General features: G+C 45.3%; 1 protein-coding gene across 2 annotated transcripts in view; it reads right to left on the bottom strand.

Annotated features, from left to right (window-relative positions):
- Positions 1 to 20934, bottom strand: part of GRAP2 (GRB2 related adaptor protein 2) — a 62890-nt gene that overhangs the window by 26319 nt on the left and 15637 nt on the right. Inside the window, exon 1 of one of the 2 annotated variants that reach the window (XM_039237642.1) lies at positions 12061 to 12099. The exons of the other annotated variant lie outside the window; for it this stretch is intronic. The gene's annotated coding sequence lies outside the window, so the exon portion shown is untranslated. Of the gene's footprint in view, positions 1 to 12060; positions 12100 to 20934 lie in introns of those variants that run through there. 2 annotated transcript variants of the gene reach the window in all.

Here is a 20934-nt window from a genome sequence, read left to right as displayed (position 1 = left end):
GTTCCCTCTATGGCATCTGAACATTTCGGACTTTATGTCAACCAAAGTAAGCAGGGATGAGTGAAACCTACTCCACCAACCATTTCTGGCTAGTTGGCTGATATTTTAGTGGTCTCGAAGAGCCTCCATGTTAAATTAGTTTGCACACACGAGATATTCTTATTTTCTTCTTGTCCCTCGGTGACTCATTATTTCCCCCTCCAAAGCCCTAGGAAGGTGCAAAGCCCCCCGCATGACCGGCAGGGGCGAGCACACGGAGCTAGAGGGGCCCTCTACAACCTGTCAGAGATCAGTGATTCCTCCGTGGTTGATCTGCTGACGCAAGTCTTGAAGACATGAGGAAGTGGCTTTGGAAGAAGCCCTCCAGATTATGCCCCATCTCCCTTGCAGGTGTGTTTCCTACAGAATGACCGTCCTCTGGCTGTTTCACTTCTGCTGGAAGCAGCCACAGGGCTGTCTCTGGTGACAGGTAACTAATAGGCAGCGGGTCCTGGAGCGAGAGATGAGACGTGGGTGGGAGAGGTGCACCGTTCTCTCCTCCCGGGCTGGGGTGGCAGTCTGTGACTCCCGCGGTGAGGCTGGCTTTACCCACCCTGACCTTGGGACACTCCTTACCAATGCACCTCTTGTAGACCCTCTGCCAACCTCTTAAGAGTCTCAGTCCATCCTTTGGCCTTGCCTTGAAATGGCTCCCTATTTTCCACGGGAAATATTTCCCAAGGGGGATCATCTCCTCGCTTGTTTTTAGGTTTGGAAGCCAAGTAAATATATTTCAAAGACGTACAGACAAACTTGAGCCAACTGGAGGGTCCCTCTAATCCCTTATATCCTTATTTAATCAAATTGATGTTCTGTAGGTCCTTGCCTGTCACTGTGCATTAGGGAGATTTCACCGGTCTCAAGGATATTTTCCTCTGTTTTTAGATCAGCTCCTCTTTCCCCTGCTTAAGGTTTTTTGGTTTTGGGTGGGGAGGGATGGCAAGGAGAAGGGAGGAGAAGGTGGAGACAAATCAGGAGAGTGTCCCTGTATATGTCCCCGCCCCTCCCCTGCCTTCTAAATCGAGTGAGGCCCCACCCGCCCAACACAAGTGGTGCCCAGGAGAAAGGGTCATTTGCTCTTCCTTCTTCTGGTTATTTATCATCTTACTCTTCTGTAACCCGCACCAATCTGGCTTATCAAACTTAACTTTTTTGTTTGTTTGTTTCTTTATTTTTGAAACAGAGGGAGACAAGGCATGAGCAGGGGAGGGACAGAGAGAAAGGGAGACACAGAATCCGAAACAGGCTGTCAGCACAGAGCCCGATGCGGGGCTCGAACTCACAAACTGCAAGATCATGACCTGAGCCGAAGTCAGATGCTCAACCGACTGAGCCACCCAGGCGCCCTTTTAAGATTTTATTTTTAAGCAATCACTCCATCCAACCTGAGGCTTGAACTCACAGCCCCAAGATCAACATTTGCATGCTCCGACTGAGCCAGCCAGGCACCCCTCATATTTCTTTTTTTCCAAGTTCAAAGCACGTCACATAAAATTTCACTTGTCCTCCATCTTTTTGTAAGAAAAAATCTTTTTCTTTAAGTGTAATGTCTATGTTCTATCAAACTCAAGCAAATTCCATTCTTTTTTTCCTAACTTACCATTCTCTGCAAGGCAAGATTGCCAGTAACAGTGGAGATGGACAGACTGGCTGTCCAGAGAGACCTGGTCTCAGATCTCAGTTCGGCAGCTTCCTTGCTAGCTGGGAAAACTTACCCCCCGCCCCATGCCTCAAGTTCTGCATCAAGAATCCAGATAACAATCCTCATTCCCAGTGTTGCTGGGGACAGCTGTAGACCCCCAGCTCATCCCTGGCATTCGACAGTTCCATGTCTCTTTCTCTGATCGTTTTGCATCTCACCGATCTACTTTCCTTTCTTGTAAATGGTTTCCACACCAGTTTTAGAAATCCACCAAACATACACACCCTTTCCAGCTTTTTCACATCTCTGTTTTTCTTCACTTACCCCAGGCGAGTGCTAGCTTCTCTCTACTCACTATGGAGTGCTGGCTCCATCAACACCAGAAGCTACCACACAGTGCACTGCAGTCAAGACAATCCCGAAAGCGAAGCGAAAAGATAGCCCTAACCAAAGGGAAGTGGCGAAATGGAAGGCTGAGAAACAGAAAACTGATTTGGCTTCTCAACTTTGCTGTCTGCCCAGAGCTCAGTGACTGCACTGCTGTCTGTACGGGAAACCCCAGGACAGGCATGCAGGGAGCACACACACAGGTCATGCCTCACCCAAGCCTCGAGACCAGAACGAGCTAAGACTAAGTCTCCCTTGGGTCTCCCATGGGCCAAAGGCCTCACCTGCACTTCACAACATTAATATGATTATGATCATTATTACCAGTGCTATCGTGACCACCACTCCCATTTTATAGCTGAGAAACTGAGGGGGGCGATTACTGTGCATGTCTGCTGGCTGGCGAGGCCCTTCCAAGCAGTGCCCTCCCCCGGGACTGGCAAATATCGAAAGTCCTGCACTAGTTCAGGGTAATTACCAACGAGTTCAGGGCCCCCCAGACCTTCCTGGGTGGCTGTCCTTCAGCCAAGAAATTGATGGGAGCAATTCTCACATACCCACAAAATTCAAGCCCATTATTCCTTGGTCAAAGAGGCGAAGTCTGCAATAAACCCGGCTGACCTCAGACCAAGCAATCATGTGCTTTAAGGCCATCACAGAAATGGAAGCAATCTCAGTTAATAAACTTACAAGCGGCTGTTCACTTTGCCGTTCTCTTTTGTTTCCCCCCTCCCCCCCCCCCATTTTCTGTCTTTCAAGGTCATGGGTTTCTAACCTCTCCCACCATAACAATTCTTCACAATACAGTCTGCTTTTTTTTTTTTTTTCCTGAGCTCTTTTTCTTCCTCCTTTAAATATCGGTGACTTACCACGAACCTAGTTGAAACAACTGCACCTAGAATCTTTTGTTTTTATATCTCCTACACTTTTCTTATCGGAAATGACACCATGAAAACACCTCTCTGCCGCCCGAGACTGAGATATCACTTGCCCTTTCCTTGTTTCATCCTGATCGTTCCCTGAAGCAAAATAACAATTGTCTCCAGAAACACCATGAATCCTGCTGGCAAAATCCAAACAAGAATGAAGCGTGAACAATACCTGCCCCCCAGAATCAGCAACTATTCAATGAGTCCACAAGACGGGCAGAGGGGGCGGCGGTGGATGCGAGTGGAGAGGAGGAAAGACACAGACATTGTACAAATCCCCACGCTTCTTCTCCCTCCCACTTCAATTTCTAATTTCTATTCACATCATGATTTCTTTTCACATATATCACCAGGATTTTATGGTGCCTTCATGTTCTTTTCCTTCTCCTCCCGTCTGTTCACTTCATGTTTGTGTTTATTGATTTGGGCTCTGAACTCTTGGCTCGTTTATCATATATTTGAAAGCCTCCATCTTCTGGCCTTCTTGTCACCATGGCTGGAATATCGCTCCCAAACGCTGCCAGTCCGCGCTCAGCACCCTCTCTCCTTTCCCTCACCGTCCGCACTCGGTGCTACCTTAATTCTTATTTGGGCAAAGCACAAAAGCAGAGAGTCGATGACTGTGTGGTCACAGATGCCTTAATCTTCTTGTCACTGGAATACAGGTCATTTTTTTTTTTTAATTTCGCTAGTCTCAAAGCTTGCAAAAGTGGACATTAACCCATTATAACCTTGCTTCATTTGGTAAGTCCATCTCTCAAAAGTTGGAGGCAATTACATTTCTACATATCTGGTCACCCCATAAAGGTACTAAAAAGCTGCCAGTAGAAGGGATGCCACTGCGCATTACTTCCATCAGATGAATAGTTGTAATATTCTTATCTTTTTTGAAAATGTAGGTCATAATTTGAGTTCGCTTGAACGGTGGAATGCCTATATTTGCTTCCAGTTGACTCTTTCTTTTTAACTGCTAGTTTTGATCCCCTAAACCTCCGAGTCTCAAAGTTGGACATGACCCAGTCTTTCTGTAATTTATTGAGATGGCAGAGAAAGGGCATGAGGCAGGTTGAACCAGAAGCAGCTTGGGGCATGAGTTATATCAAAGCAAATGTCTCACTATAGTTTTCAGCTTGAATCCTGCCCTAAGGAGAGAGAGAGAGAGAAAAAAAAAAAAGGAATGTATGAAGATGACGCTCACAAGTCCCAAATTCTTGTGACTGTTGCTGGGTCCTCCACCCTCCATGTGACCGGGGCTCAGACTCCTTGCTCTTTTGGTCATTTCCTTCAGGTGACATCACAGTTTGCCAGTGCTCTTCTCAAAATGCATTACATAGATCTGAGCCCAGTATTCAAGAACTGGTCTAGCTGGGCTGAGTGGAAGGGCACTGTTTAATCACTTCATCTGCACGACAGAGCTTTAGCCACGTGTGACATTACTGGCCATCAGGGTTCGACAGCAAACCAGTAGAACAAAAGCACCAGTATTCCCCAGCGTGAAGAGGGGTCACACCGGGTCTCTCTTCACTTATGCTTCTGCGAGAGGCTTTTGGGAGCCAAAATTTGAGGTTTGGATGTCATCTTTACAATTTTGACCTTGTTTGGGTCCTCACCATCAGCCAGGTCTTCAGTCCATCGCCATCGTCTGGGCACGGATTTGTACGCCCCCCACTCTGGCTTCTCTCCTGACTCTTTTCTCACCAGCAAGTTTAATGCCTTTTTGAGGCATTAATGGAATAATGGAACACAGGCCTTGGAGTCAGGCACAGCTGGGCGAGAGTCTTGGCTCCTTCCTTCACCAGCTGTGTGCTCACGAGCAAACCGGTTGTCTCTGGACTCAGTTTCCTACTGAGTGGCTCCTTCTAGGTTGACATGAACATAGTCATCAATGCTCTCTGAGCATCGACGCCGAACCCACCAGACTAAGTAGTCATTCTGCATGGTTTTCTTCATTCTGTTCTCTAGGAGCTCGTGAAAAATGCAACCAAATGCCTTTCTGAGATCAAACTGGGACATGTCTGTGGCCCTTGCCTTACGCGGTGCTCTAATAACCTTATAGGAAAGAACACAAACCAGAACAGGGTCAGCTCCTCTTTCAGGCTCATAGTCAGGGAAATGCAACATGGAAGAAATCCATCTTTTCACTCACTTTCCCTCTTTTGTGTTTTCTGTTCCTCACTCCTTGTCCACTTTCCCCAGTCTGTTGAGTTTCCTCTTATGTCTTTTTAAAAAATGTGTACTTGTTTATTTTGTGTGTGTGAGAGAGAAAGCTCTTAAGTGGGGGAGGGGGCAGAAGGGGAGAGAGAGACGATCTCAAGCGGGCTCCACGCTCAGCTCAGAGCCCAATGCGGGGCTCGATCCCACAACCATGAGATCATGACCTGAGCTGAAATCAAGAGTTAGACTCTTAACTGACAGAGCGACCCAGGTGCCTCCTTTTTTATGTCTTTTAAATAGGCTGTGGTCACCTTATCTACTCATTCACCCTCTCCCCATCCTGCTTGCTTGAGAGAACAAGGACTCCTGTGTGTTGAAGTTTTCTGACGCACACTTTCTGAGAGTCATTTTCCCGTTCAGAATCTGTTGATGCCATGTTGTCACATTGTCTCCCAGATCCACTCAAGACTCTCGTATTGCCATTTAGGCCTTCAGCAATCCCCCATCCCATGGGGACCTAAGTCTAAATGGACTTCAGAATACCACACACCCATCCAAACATGCCTTAGGAAATGGCTTCTCATTATTCTCTAAACACTCCCTCTGTATCCTCACTTCTGCACCGGTCTTCCTTCTGCCACCTGACTCAGGCTGCTATGTACAGTTGTGCAGGTTGCTTACTGCACAAGGGCCTGTGGCTCAGCCCACAGTGAGGGCTAAAATCCAACCAGTGCTCTTCTATCAAACTTTGAGTCGTGATGTGGGGCTGCGTCTGCCCAAAGTTAGGGCCACACTTTTCTAATGTAAACAAAGGCATTGGGTCTAACTTCAACTGTTCCTTCCAAACCTTACTTTGGGTCTGCCCTTGTCATACCCTATGCTCTTATGCTCTTGTGTTCTTTCGGGGGACTCAGTGTATTTACCCCTTGCTTGCTGCTGCTGCCACATTCAGTGAGGTGGGCAAGCACCGGGCCTTTTGGAGTTTGGCTACTAGAGTTCAAGTCCTGACTATATCGCCAGCTATCTGGGGGATCCTGAACAAGTTATTTAAAATCTCTGGGTCTCTTATTTCTCATCTTTAAGACAGGAATAATAATAATACCTGGCTTATAGAGTTCTAGTGAAGATATTTGAATATTTGAAATATCTGTCCAAAGCATTTAATATGGTGCCGGGCACGCAGGAGGCACTCCGTGCTTGCTAGTTACCGCTACTTTGTGCATGGTCCACAATAGCTAACAATGACAGAGACGTGCTGTGGCTCACGGGAAGGAGGAGGGAGGAAATATAGTCCTCACTAAGTAGGGTTGCTAGATAAAATACACAATGCCCGGCTCCATTTGAATTTCAGACAAATATTCTAGCATGGGTATATTCCAGAAGTTTACCTTCTCCACAGAAATCTCAATGCGGTAGATGGTACGTTGTTAAGATTAATGGCAAGCAGTCATCTGACCTTTCCACCCTGTCCTGTCTCTTCTCTCCCCTGCCCTTCACGTCACACAATGCTTGTCCTACAAGATCTCTGACATAAAAACTGGGGAGCGGGCCGTTCTGGGGCATGAGAGCCGCCATCTTGGAATGGAGCCCTTCGGTGTTCCTGTGAGCCTGTGTTTTGCATGTAGAAGTGTATGTTGCCTCATGCGTATATGCGGGGAGCCACAGAATGTCATCCTTCCCACTTTCTCTGCCTTCGTGTGTGATTTGCCACCTGCAATGTTGTGTGGGCCCGAATGCACGCTTTTACTATTATGCGTTCTGGAATACTACGTGTTTTGATAAGCGGGTTTGATCGATTGGAATTTCTGTTTCTGGAAGTGAATTTTCTTGTAATCCATATTTGTGTTGAAGCAGGAATCCTCTAAGCCTTCTTATGTATTCAGATACTTCTCTTGCGATTATTCTGGCATTTCACATCGTTATTCTCAAATTCACTATCTGCTCTCTCATATCTATAACTTGTCAAATTTTTCCACGCTTGGCATTTGCACCACAGTAAAAAAAAAAAAACTCCTGGGCACCGGCCCCAGTGAATTATTAGTAGTCCTGTCACACAGTCACCAGGTTGACATTTACTTGTATTATTTGTGTCTCTAGCCCCAATGACAAATAATCCTTAAATCGGTGGCTGATACCTCATCCTTTTTACTTGTATTTAAATATGATTTGTGCGTTTCTAGGGCCTGGTCTCTTCGTGGCCAATGTAGAAGCTACGGCACCGCCAGTGGGACCAAATGGGGTTCTGCTCCCTTCACGCTCTTCTCTTTTTTATTCTCTTTCATTTCTAATCCTCCATTACTGACTCCTTGTCCAGCCTCTTCTCTGCCAACTCTGTCTGCAAGGCCAAGGAGTGGCGATTTCTCCTCAGTCTGGCCTTCAGATTTTCTGCTGCCTGACCTCACCGGGCTTTCATTCTCCTTATCTCTCTCGGGAGTATCTCCTATGGTTTATGCATTCACTCAGCAGACATCTCCTGGGCCTCACTTTGTGGCCGGCATTATGCTCCACATGGGACCCAGAGTGGATTAGAGAGGCGGTCCTAGACCTCAGCTGGCTCCCAGTCTTGATGGAAAGACAGACAAGTTGACCAAACAAGTTGACCAAACAAATCAGTTGTGATAATAGAGCCAAACATCAAGCAGTTGAGGAGCCCAGGGGAGTGGTTCCTAATCCAGCCCGGGATGGGTACAGGTGCAAGAGGGACCGGGGAGGGGCGGGGGGCTTCCCAAGTGAGATGACAAATAAACTGAGTCTTACAAGTCAAGGGCACGTACATCACCGACGGAGGGAATGATCTATGTGAATAAGGAATTGGGGAGCCCATTTGGTTCGTTATAACCCTCGTGGCTTGGCAGGAGATGGGATTGGTGATTTGGGCGGGGGCAGGTCATGGAGAACCTTGCACAGTACACCAACGATGTTGGACTTTATGCCAAGGGTGAATCCCTGAAAGGGTTGCTAACATTTGCATTAGGAAACGCTCAATCTGGTGCAGTATGGAGGGTTGGAGGGCACGGGGAAGCTGCAGACGGACAAACTACTGCAGTGGTCAGAAACGATGAGGGCCCGACATATGACAGTGAGAGGCTGTGTTCCTTCTCTTGACATTGGGTTTTTGTCTCCACAGTAAGTGTTTTACACGTCACCTCACTTAACACTTGCAAGATCCTGAGGAGTATGTCCCATCTGACGCATGAGGAAACTCAGGGGCAAAGAGGCTGGATGCTTGCCCAAGTTCACATGTATCAAAATATGGCGGAGCCAGAGTTCAGATTCAGCCTGTGCACTTAACTAATATTGTCCCTGGTCTATTACCTCCACTAACTGGCAATGGCTGAGAGGCAGGGAGGAGTCCACAGCAGTGCTCTCCGACAGAGATATGCCAGCCACAAGTGTGAGCCACATATGCAACTTTAAATATTTCAGTAGCATATTAAAAAGGAAAATCATTTTTAATAATTTATTTCACACAAATTATCCCAAATACTATCATTTCAACATGAAGTCAATAAAAAATACTACTGAATTTTTTTTTTTTTTACTAAACTAAGTCTGGTGTGTCTTTTATAATTACAGTATGTCCTAATTTGCACCAACTATATTTGAAGTACGGCATAGTACATGTGGCTGGCAGCTAACCTATTGACCAGTGTGGGCCAGAAGGGTGTTTCTATTTCTGCTGTGGATGGTGTGGTAGATGGTGATAACATTTTCAGAGTTAAGGGACTATCGGAGGAAAAGATGATTTGGGAGGAGTTTGAAGGCTTGGGAAACATCTGAGTGGAGATTCCTACTCAGGGGTTGGACATATAGGTGTGGAGCTCAGCGTCAAAGTCTGAGTAGACATATAAAGTTGGAAGTTATTGCCATACAGATGGTTATTAAAACCAGTGTTAGGAGGAACTCAAATGGGACAATTATAAGGACTGAGCTCTGGAAACACAAGGAGGGGATGGATGTCTCATGTAGGTGGAGAAACTCATTAGTAGGTATCTCCTCTTAAATGGGAAGGAAGGACAAAGTGGCTGTGATTGCAGAAGGTAAGTTTGAAGGTAAAGAGGGTGAGGAGAGACAGGAAGGAGGTCTTCTAACCCAATATAGGCAAGGGTTCGCTTGGCTCCTCTACTTTTTTCTCTTCTGCAGAAAAATGAGCCCTTTTATGGCTGACGGCTCACAAGATCTAGATGCTAAAAGGGAAGGAAGAGGCAAACAAAATGTAAATGTTTGTTCAGCCAGGAAGTAAAAGCCAACATGAACACCCATTTCTCCAATTGCCATTCCATTCTCCTTCTCATTCAACTTTTTATTTTGAGATAATTATTGACCCACAGGAAGTCGCAAAAAATTTGTCCCTGTCCTCTCATCCGCTTCCCACGGTAGTGACATTGTACGTCACCATAGTATGGTATCAACACCAGGAAACTGACATTGGTGTGATACTATTAATGGGACTTCTATTTTTTCTATGACTATTTCCTAGTAGGAAGCACCCTGAGTAAAAAGAATCAAAATGAGGTAAGATGTAATTAATGTCCAGTGAGGTCCAGAACTTTAAGTGTGTTCAAGAGGTTTTATCCCTGGAACTAAATGACATGCATCAAATACAACAGTAAATCTCACCTAAATGCTCAGGCCCCAGATACTTTTTTATAGCTCTCTGTAACTTGTACCAACATTACGTGGTCACACCAGACTCTTCACTGTCTGTTTGGCTTCATCTTGTTATGGAGAACAGCAAAGGACAAAGGACAGACAGTTCTGCTGGGTCCCATCAGGATCTGTAGCGAGGGCCGCGTGATGCAGAAGAGAAAGGAAGGTCTCAAAATTACATTGCTGTACAGCCCAGGTCTCACTGACTACAGAACCCAGGCTCGGTTTCTGACATGCCACTGTCTCTCGGTACATGGCTATTTCATGGCCCATCTGCATGGCAAAAAATCAATGGATTAGGAGAGTTAGCTTTCAGATGAGTGACTCTATCCAACTTCCAAGCTAGGGGGATTTCAGAGGAGCCCACAGTACCCAACCCGGTAGGTTCCTCAATAAATGCTAGGGGTTTGGGGCGTCTGGGGGGCTCAGCTGGTTGAGCGTCCGACTTCGGCTCAGGTCATGGTCTCACAGTCCATGAGTCCAAGCCCTGCGTCGGGCTCTGTGCTGACAGCTCAGAGCGTGGAGCCTGCTTTGGATCCTGTGTCTCCCTCTCTGCCCCTTCCCCACTCATGCTCTGTCTCTCTCTGTCACAAAAATAAATAAATGTTAAAAAAAAAAAAAAAAAAGCTAGGACCAGCTTACAAAACAAATAGATCCAAAGGATACAGGTACATTCCTCAAAAGCAGAATCAAACAAAGAACCAAGAAATCTCCTTGCTTCAAGGAAACAAAAACCAACGAGAGAAAATTAAGCCAACTTGAAGGGAACAGTGGCTGTCCATCAGCCAGGGTTCAGCTGAGGCGAATAACCCATTAATTAACAGAGGGAGAGTTCCTTTCTGCATTTTAACTCTCAGTGGTAATTTGCTAACCAGTAAATATGGAATGACTTTTTTCTCTCTTGGAGATAAATGAGCTCTAGTTCTCAAAAAAAAAAAAAAAAAAAAAAAACATCTGGCAAGAGGTAGAAAACAGAAAAATGAAGTGTTTTGTCCATTAAGACTTGAAATTTCAGCAAAATACTGATTTCTGGTAGCTGGGTAAAAAGAATTTGACAATTGGTCTTGACAATTCCCAAACAGCTGAAGAAGGAAAAATGTAGCAGGAACAGGCTGGTTAAGAGGGGTCAGATGCCTTCCGGCTGAGTGATCTCTATAGATTTATTTTGTGTATCTACAACTTTCCTTATATTGTCAAGTGCCCTACCTGTGCTACCAGGAATAAAATCGTTTTTGTCAAAGTCAAGAAGACGGGCTGAAAGCAATTCGCAGTTGCAAAGACTGCGGGGAACAGGACACGAGAAAGGGGACTTCCTTACTCTGTCGTAGCCGTTGGAAAGGGTCCCCCTCTTCCACAGATGCCAAGACAGAGCAACCCAGGACAAGGGTGGAGGAAAATAGCTGAAATCAAGTTGGCTCTAAAAATGCTATTATCAAATAGTCAAGGATGAGAAGACAAAAGTCATGTGTTGGAGGGACTGGCCCTGCATGGACCAGAGTTGAAATTCAGCCCAGGAATCAGTTCTTTTGTTGACCTCCCCCGTGACAATGTGGTTCGGCCATTCGTATTCGACCAAGCCATTTGTTTGAGGCTGCAGCCTGCATTTTAAAATCTGTGCAGATGATTACACAGACCCTGCTCTCCAGTCAGATGAGAATGTCACCAGATGTGATTAAATGTGCCTCCTTCTTGAGCCGTTTAAAAGTGAGAAGTCCCTCCCATATCAATCCGCTGCAGGAAACTATTTTTATCAGGGTCTTTCAACCCCAGCTCCGAGACACATCACAGATATTCCCACAAAAGTTCCATGGCTGACAATGAAATGAACCTCATCCCAGACGACTCGTACGCTCAGGGAGGCAGAGAGGGGAGTGAGTCCTGTCTGCGATCGCTTTGCACTGTGGACGAGCTGAGTGGGGGCAGCATGGCAGACAGGGCAGAATGAAAATGTGATCAATGTGGCATCTGGTTTCTCTTCTGTATTCAGCTTCCACGGAAGTGAGCATGAAAAAAAGGGAAGGAGGGAGGAGAAAGAAAGAAGGAGAGCCGGGGCCCCTTCTGGGAAAAACAATTCTAGTCCTGAATTCTCAACTGTGAATTCCACCTCAGGAAGCCAGTGACCACTTTTACTGAGCACCCGGTGACAGAAATGCTCAGTTGGATCCAGGCTGGGGCCAGACAAGGGGTGAGAGCTTCTGCCTCAATCTTTCCGCCGTCTCGCTTCCCCCTTCCAATCACAATAAATATATTTATACTCACATGATTATGCCAGCCAGACAATGCTCCCCTAATTGGCAGTGATCAGGGTTCCAGAATTGCTTGGGTGAGCCTGCTGTCTCTCTATCAGGGAGAGCAACAAGAGGCCACTAATGCCATCCCCATTAACAATTTCCGGTGGAATAAAAAACCAACTCCCCGACGCGTGCATGGCAATGAATTTTCCTAACAGCTCCTAAGAGCCAAGCCTTGAGGGACTCAGACTTACATGAACCTGCCCAGCATAGAAGGCTGGTAGAAACCCTCCCCACCCCCAGCTCTAGTGCATAGAAGAAAACCATAGCCACTTCCTTCTGCTGGAGGTTCTTTTGTTCTTTTACGCTTTTCTTTTTTTCTTCTACAGGCCTTATGGAGCTAACTGTCATTTTTGGTTCTCGGGTCTTTGTGAATTTCGGGGACATCTGGCACGCAGTTTACTGCATTTGCTTTGGTATTTGGAGCTATGGGGCAGTCCTTGCTGTGTGCGCGTGTTCATTCCACATGCATAATTCACGCACGCATCATGTGGAGCTTGAGTGCCTTGGTATATTTTGACATTTAAATGTGACGACCACAGCACTGATCATAAGCAATTTCTTCATAGATGCTCATTAAATGAATGACTGCATCAGCAAGGCGAATTTCCTTCATGCATTCTTCCGGCATCGGAATGCCTACTATGTGCCTTAGTGTGTGCTAGATGCTGGCTGTTCAGTGACGCACGCCCACGGTCCCTGCCCTCGGGGTTCATGGTGGAAGGGTGGCAGGCAGGCACATAACCAGGCAATTATAAGACACCATGGACATACAGTGAGGTAGCATGCAGCTCTAAGAAGGGAGAGGCTGCCTAGGGGAGAAGCTGAGACAGAGGTGTGTGCAGAGGCGTCTCCTGAAGGCAGTGAGCCTTAAGCTGGGGCTCTAAGTGTTCTGAAGGGGCTGGAACAATCAGTGACAGGACACAAGTAGCAACAGGGTGTGAGCAGAGAGCTAGAAGCTGGAGGGCGTTTCGGGAAAGCGCTGAGACCAGGAGTTGACAAAAATGAAGTAGAGGCTCAGGCAGGATCTGGAGGGGAGGGGTCTGCATGGAGTAAAGGAAGGAGGTTCGACTCCCTCAGTTAGGACCAAAATTCCTCCGGATTGTGCTAGGATGTGTACACACACACAGACACACACACACACCCGAAGCAGCATTTGGACCTGCTTTGGAAGCATTGCTGATGGGCAGTAAGGGGATCCAGTCACCTCCCGCGCCCATCACTCATGAGGCGGCTTCTGTATGGGTAAACTGAGGATGTGGACTCTGTGGGCTCTGAGGTAGAGATCACACCTGGGCCTGCTCTGCAAACCGGGGGGGGCGGGGGGGGGCTCTGAAAGAATGAGGCCACCTCACAGTAGCACAGCGTCACTGTCTTACAGGACAGAGATAGGCAGCCATCCCGAATGCAACACAGCAGACATCCTTCAGAAGTAGTCACAGGATGTGTGATGGAGACATCTCCCTGTCCCCAGCCGGGGTCAGGGTCTCATCATCTCAATTCTGAAGAACCCCCAATTAAATGCACAGCACGGATCCCCGCTTGATTATACTTCTCTATAGCACTGCTTAGCTTAGATCCTTTCTGCTCAAAAACTTGATGATTCCTCTTTACTTACAGAATCAAGCACTAAGTTTTTAGAGTGATATTCAAGGCCATCCCCAATCTATCCCATTCCCTACCTGCTATAACCTCCACCTCAGCCAGGTGGGGCCCCCGGCAATGGGGTCCATTAAGGTTCCTCCATGACACCACCCACAAGCCATGGTGGTGTCTTCTAACTGTCCATCGGTGTACCTGCCTCCCACCTCCTGCCTTCTGCTTTTCCCTGCTCCAGAACCCCACTAAAGGTCCAACTCAAATTCAAGACCATCTCCTCTAGGGACGCTGTCTGGCTACCTCTGTCGTCTTGGGAATCCTGTGAGGCACTTACTATGTTGCACATTGGTGACTATTAATTTCACTTCGCAGTTTGTGTCTTACTACCCCAGCTAATTTATCAGCTCCAGAGGGTAGGAACCAAGCCTCCTCCCTCTTTGCTGTCTACGGACCTGTGTCAGTAACCTGTTCCTGGCAAATAAGTGCTGATGATAGTTTTCCTACACTATGGCTTCTAGGAGACCATAGAGGAAAATCCATGGGAAGTATGATCATTATTTGGTTATCATAGTGCTGTGGCCTGAAGTTCTTTTTCCCTCTTCTTGAAAAATCTTGGAGAGAGTGGTTTGCTGCAACCATTTTGGAGTAAAGAGAATGTGAAACATTTCTCCTATGATTCATAAACAATGTTTTGCAGGCATTCCTTCAGAGCTTAAAGTTCATCCAGGAACAAGCTATTTCACAGATCAAAAGGAGCATATGTGCAATCCACCAAGAGGAATAAGCACTCTGCTAAATTTAAAGGGGAAAACGATCGAACACTCCAGCTTGAGAGTAGAAATGGTTTAGCATCACATGACTAAAGAGGAACATGAGCGACTTACTTAATTTTTGGCCCCCAATGTTCGGTTTTTATTGTACATGTTCCATTGAGCAGCGCATGGGATTTTTCACAAGAGAGGAACTGGCGTTAAATCAATAAGGAAAATCACCATTTCCTTAGTGATCCAAGAGCATTTAAGGAAGCTGAGCTCTGCCAATATGTACAACTGTGCAGAATTTGTAACTGGGCAGTTAAAACCACCATCTAAGCTGGCAGCTGTGATTTTCCCAGAAGCAGGGCTTCAGAAAGAAAAATAGCTTTTAAACTTCGGTTCCATTTTTGCAAATTGGATCTGTTCATGAAAAACCATTTTAAGTCCAAGGTTCTTTTTTTCCTCATAAGGAAAGGATAGAATTTTTTTTTTACCCACATGGGAATTCATTCATTTACTCCACAAATATTTATTGAATACCTATCATGAATCAAACACTGTCTTAGGTGCCGGGGATACAGATGTGAACAAAGGCAAAGTCCCAAGAGGCAAAGTCCCTGACCTCATGAGGTTACCTTCTAGTAGATAATAAGTAAGTAAATGAATAAGTAGATATAGACGATGTCAGGGATAAATAATGCTAACATCTTATTGTACTAGGAAAATTAATTTCTAGAAAATTAAAAATGAAGACTCCTCCATTAATATTATCTTAGCTCATATATGTCACATATATGAAGAGTTATTTAAAAAAACAACTTGTAAGGTATACATAGATTGCTCTTTACACGTGACTTGATATTCCCTACTGACTTTCAAAAGGATGGGCAGCCTTCTGTCTCTGTAGGCCCCAGTCATAATAGCACCTCGGAAGGCTCCCGGGTGACTTGACCTGCAAATTGTTTCTAGGTGTTCCTTCTTCCCTGAAGACTTTCTGCCTCCTTTTCCCAATTCTTGTCACTGGTTAATGTGGCTCCAAAGTCACCTTCTCTGTGTAACCTTTCCAGACCCACCAAGTAGAGCTGAGTTCTCCCTCTCTTCTGTCCCAAGGGTATCTTGGCACTTTCTCAGTCAAGTACAGCATTTAATAGAAGATTTTTGCAATGATTTGTTTACTTCTTCTTCATTTTTTAATGTTTTATTTATTTCTGAGAGAGAGAGACAGCGTGAGCAGGGAGGTCAGAGAGAGAGGGAGATAAAGAATCTGAAACAGGCTCTAGGCTCTGAGCTGGCTGTCAGCACAGAGCCCAACGCGGCGGGCCTCGAACCCATGAACTGTGAAATCATGACCTGAGCCAACCGACTGAGCTACCCAGGCACCCCAGATTTGTTTACTTCTATGTGTTCCCTCCCAAGCTGTAAATTCCTCCAAGTAGAGAGTCTCTATAGCACAGCACGGTGGCTGGCACATAGTAGGCCCTCAATAAACATTTGATGAGTGAACGAATGACCTTCTGACCTTCAGTCTCTTCTGTTTTGGCTTGTGCTGAGCTACGCAGTTGAGAATGAGGTGACTGCGGCAATATAACAGAGGAAAACCAACGGACTAATATGGTAAAGAACTTTGCTCTTACAAACTAATATGGTAAAGAACTTAACTTTGCTCTTACAAACCATGGATTTTAAACATTTGAGCTCATGGGCTGCAGATGATAAGGAATTTCAAAACCAAAGTTTCCTGGATGATATTTCTGTGTGTACAAAATCTGGATGGTTGAGAAGTTCAAATAAATGATTAAAGCATGTAAAGCGGAGCTATTAAGTTATCTGGGTCATTTACTGCAGGAGAGAAACTTGGAGCGACTTAATAATGGTTCTTAATGAAAGGAAAGATGGTATTCCAAGGACGGCAAAACATCCTCCTTCTGCGTGCACACAAAAGGAGAAAAAATGAGATTACAGTGCTAGGAGATTTACGGTGAAAACGAAGTAGTCAATTTCAAGTGGAATGCAGAAACTCCTTTCAAGTTGTTACAAATAACTCACATGTGTTGAGGGCTTACTCGGAACCAGGCACTGTTCCAAATGTTCTACCCTGTGTTCTTTCACATGATCCTCACAACAAACCCAGGCAGGTCAGGTTTTGGCTGTATTTCTCCCATTTTACAGGCGAGGAAACGGAGGCACCATGACTGCTGGTTAAGTAACTCACCTGGGCTGCACAGCTGGGAAATAGTGGCGCTGAAACCCCAGCCAGGGCCGCCTGGCCCGGGGCCCTTGCTCTTACCTACACTCTGCTTACTGCTTTATGAGCCTGAACTAGAAGCCAGACACCTGGTCTCAGGACGGAGCCCTAAAACGTAGCTTAGGAAAGCTCAGTAAGTTCCTGCGGCCCCTTTAAATTTGAATAAGAAAATCCTTGAGCACATAAGCTGTCCTTCATTGCCAGGGCAACTTGCTTTTTCTCCTGGGCTTCCCTTTGCCACTGTGTGTGTGTGTGTGTGCGTGTGTGTGTGTGTGTGTGTGTGTGTGTGTTAAAATACGAGTACCTGCTTTTCTTTTCTTTGTTCTAGTGAGTTGGCCTACCAGCCTGTCTTTCTAATGAGATGTTTTGTTTTGTTTCTGGCAGTCTGCACACAGGGTCGAAGCACCCACATGTGCCCGTGTATTTATAAGAGCCGACACAAGTCGAGTCAAATTTAGACGTTATGATTTTAGCTCCAGAGTGATGGAATTTACTCTTGGGGCTGAAAAGTCAGCATCTTCTTCCCTGTTATTTTTTTTCCCCAAGGCGACCTTGTTCAGCCTGCCCTGGGGACAGAAGCGGTGGGGTCACCGGCAGCACAGAACAGGGGCGGCTTGCTGAATAGCTCAGATGCTGAGCACGAGGAAGTCAAGGCTGCTCTGGTCCTCGGCTGCAGGACGCCTGGAGGCTTGTTCCGGGGAACCAGGGCAGCCCAGTAGGAGCCCTGTGAAAGGGTGTGAATGAGTCACTACACTTTTCAGGTTGACTGAGATGACTTCTGTTGATTTTCTTCGAATTTAGATCTGTTATCAGTGTTCACACATGGGGCCTAACGGGAAGAAGGGTGAACATTTTCTTGATAGCGCCTGGCCTTTGGCAGGGTTGTGATAAGATTTGGGTTAAGATGTGACTCTGCAGGAATGTGTAGGTCAGCAAGTGTGTCCCAGGGTGCCCCGAGGGCCTACAGGGGGCATGCTTCAGTGTCCTGAGCTGGAAGGAGACACGTTAGGACAGGTACCAATGTTTTCTGATGTTATACACAAGTCGCCTGGGTTGGTACTTACTATTTTAGGGCATCCGCAGGCTCTGTGAATTTGTCAGACTCTAGAGTCCATAGTTTGGGAGAAACACTTACTTTTTAATAAGGGTCCCCCACCATGACTAGATAAATCATTGGTGCCTTGGTTAAGAGTTTGGATTCTAGAAGCTCACTGAATGTTTCTGGTCTCAGTTTCCCCATCTTTAAAATGGATATGACAGGGGCGCCTGGGTGGCTCAGTCAGTTAAGCGTCTGACTTTGGCTCAGGTCATGATCTCACAGTTCGTGGGTTCGAGCCCCGTGTCAGGCTCTGAGCTGACAGCTAGCGCAGAGTCTGGAGCCTGTTTCAGATTCTGTGCCTCCCTCTCTCTCTGACCCTCCCCTGCTCGCGCTGTCTCTCTCTCTCTCAGAAATAAATAAAAACATTAAAATAAATAAATAAATAAAACGGATATGACAATGGTACCCACCCCCTTGGGTAGGGTTCAGTAGATTAATACATGGCAAATGCTTGGACCAGTGCCTGGTATTTAGTTAGCATTAAATTTGTATTTATGTTAACACACACATCTTTGTTTACACAACTTCATATTTGGCAGAGGACCGGTTCCAATACTTGTACAAAATAGGTGCTTGGTAACAATTTGTTAAACATCAAAGGAATTAGAAGAATGGATTTAGTGGCATGCCTGTGTGGCAACCTGTTCTGATTTCTCAGGATCCTGTCATTTGGGGGCTAACTGGACATTAGATTTAATCTAATTATAGAGAAATATTTTTAAAAAGTGGAGCATTCTGCACACACTCAAACATCTATTTCTGCAAAAAAAGAAAGGGAATGGAGACGAAGGTTTTCCATGAAGATCATAGTGGGAATGGCATTAAAAACTGAATGGAGCGACAGGTAGCAGGGTCCATGACTCTAAATCCAAAAAAGAGAAATATCTAATATAATCAGGCACTTTAAAGCTACAAACTATTTGTGAATTTCGAGTCTACAAAAATAAAGATAAAAAGAGGGGTCAAATATCTAGCCTGTATTTACCTTGTGTTGCTTTTCTAATAATGACAGCTTGAAATGAATACTGTAGTTTAAAAAAATAGAAAGAAAATGAGCAGTCTAATGTTTTAGGACGTGGTACATTTTAAGAGCCTGTTAATATTAGGTTGAACCATATGAAATTGCTACTTCTTTTGGTGAAAAATGGTCAGATGTTGTCAATTTCATATGGTTCAATTTAATTTTTAAAAAACGTTTATTTGATTTTAAGAGAGAGAGAGAGAGCGCTTGAGCAGGGGAGAGGCAGAAAGAGAGGGAGTCACAGAATCCAAAGCAGAGTCCAGGCTCTGAGCTGTTAGTGCAGACCCTGACATGGGGCTTGAACTCACTAACTGCAGGATCATGACCTGAGCCGAAGTTGGAGGCTCAACTAACTGAGCCACCCAGGTGCCCCATCATATGTCTCAATTTAATATATTTAAGCTAATTGACACTAAATCAAAGTGCTTATATTACCTTGCCCTTTATTGCCTTTTAACTAAAATGATAGAATGAAATTGGCCAATTTCATTTGCCTTAGCCTCTTTTGCTTCCAGAATTTGCACACAGCAGGTGCCAAACAAATGTTTTGTTAATTGAGTAGTGTGTTCTATTATCTTCTCAAAACTTAGGCCTAAATCTCATTACGCTACCTAATGCCAAGACTGCCCTTAAAATATAATTAACAAAGTGTTAGCTTCATTTCATGTTTCATGATTTAGATAAATCCTTTCTGTTTCTTGTTTGGGCAGCACCGGGAAGCTAATTAATACATTATTAGTATAACGTAGAGGCAAACAAGACTCTGCCTGCACACACAAGCCATGACAAGAATAAATTCAGGTCAGATATACTTTTGTAATTAAGGGAAAATGTTATTATAATAATGAGAAATGACTGTTGATGTGACATATCTCTGCACATTAAAACACATTATAGACTCAGAAAGGAGCTGAATGGCAGAATCAGGCAAGCTTTCTCCCAAAGGTTCCAATCATTTAGGGCTTGGTTGAGGCATCCAAAGTGCTCTGTGATGAACCGGAAATGATAACCTTCGGGATCCCCAGGAATGAAGAGCTTCATTATTACTCATATAAGATTTCATAACAGTTGGGATTGCTCCAAAAGTTAGGAACATATACTGAAATAACTGTACAGGCAGCATGAAGTGGTTCTCGATTCAGAAAACAAAAAGCTCCTTCTATGGGGGAGAGATGGGGAAGGGTTCAAGGAAGAGTGTGAGTAACCCATGAAGTATTACACCTCCTTGGGCCTCAGTTTTCCCCAATTTGTTGCCTCCCTCTTGGAGAATATTCATTCCCTATAACATCCGTGGCTGCAAGGATGAATGGGATCGTGTCTTAAAATGAGATGCATTTCCTAGGGGGAGAAGCCAGAGCTCTAAAACGCAGTATTTAGGGTTTGATTGGCCCAGGGCTGTGAGAACAGCCACATTGCATAAGCGAGGCTCTGAGAAAACAGAGTTGCTTTCATTTTTCAAACAAAGAACCACAGTCCTCTCTCTGCATCCTTAGACAAATCAAAGAAATGAGCAAGAGAAGGCTCACGAAATGACCAAGTTTAACTTTTCCCCCAATGCCATGGATTTTTCTTAGAGATTTTTCCCCCTGAGTACGAAGCACGCACCATTCGGTTCGATCTGTGCTATCTAATGAGATCCCAGCCCACGGGGATGAGCTCCTACAATAATGTCTTAATACTAATTACATTTTAGAATGGTTAGGGCAGGAAAAGTTCCAAACATACTTGAGGTAATAACTGGTCCTCTACCCAGAAGGTCAACAGTTCAATCAAAGAGAGGAAAATAATGAGCTCTTAAGAAAGAGTTCAAGTGGTTTTGTATAAGAGCTCTCATTAAGTCTACAAGAACACTTAAAATACTGGTAGCACTAGGTAATTCTATATTTCCCTTTTTAACTCACCGAAAACCCCCGATTTCAGGGTGCAGCGTCTGAGAACAAGAGGCATCTCTGGCAGGTGAAGGGGAGAGAGTGTGTTGTTAAGGAGTTGGCTGGAGTTTTAGGTTTGGGGTCTGTGCCAGGACCGCAGCACAGAGTTTGACAGCAGTGGGACGTGGGCCGCTGATGAAAAAGCAGAGGTGAGGCTAGAGGGTTTGGTATCAGATGAGGGCTCTGGGCCAATCT

The sequence above is a fragment of the Hyaena hyaena genome, unplaced genomic scaffold (assembly GCF_003009895.1).
Source record: "Hyaena hyaena isolate Hyena2069 unplaced genomic scaffold, ASM300989v1 scaffold_4, whole genome shotgun sequence".
In the NCBI taxonomy this organism is placed as follows: domain Eukaryota; kingdom Metazoa; phylum Chordata; class Mammalia; order Carnivora; family Hyaenidae; genus Hyaena; species Hyaena hyaena.
This window is presented reverse-complemented; position numbering and strand designations above follow the sequence as displayed.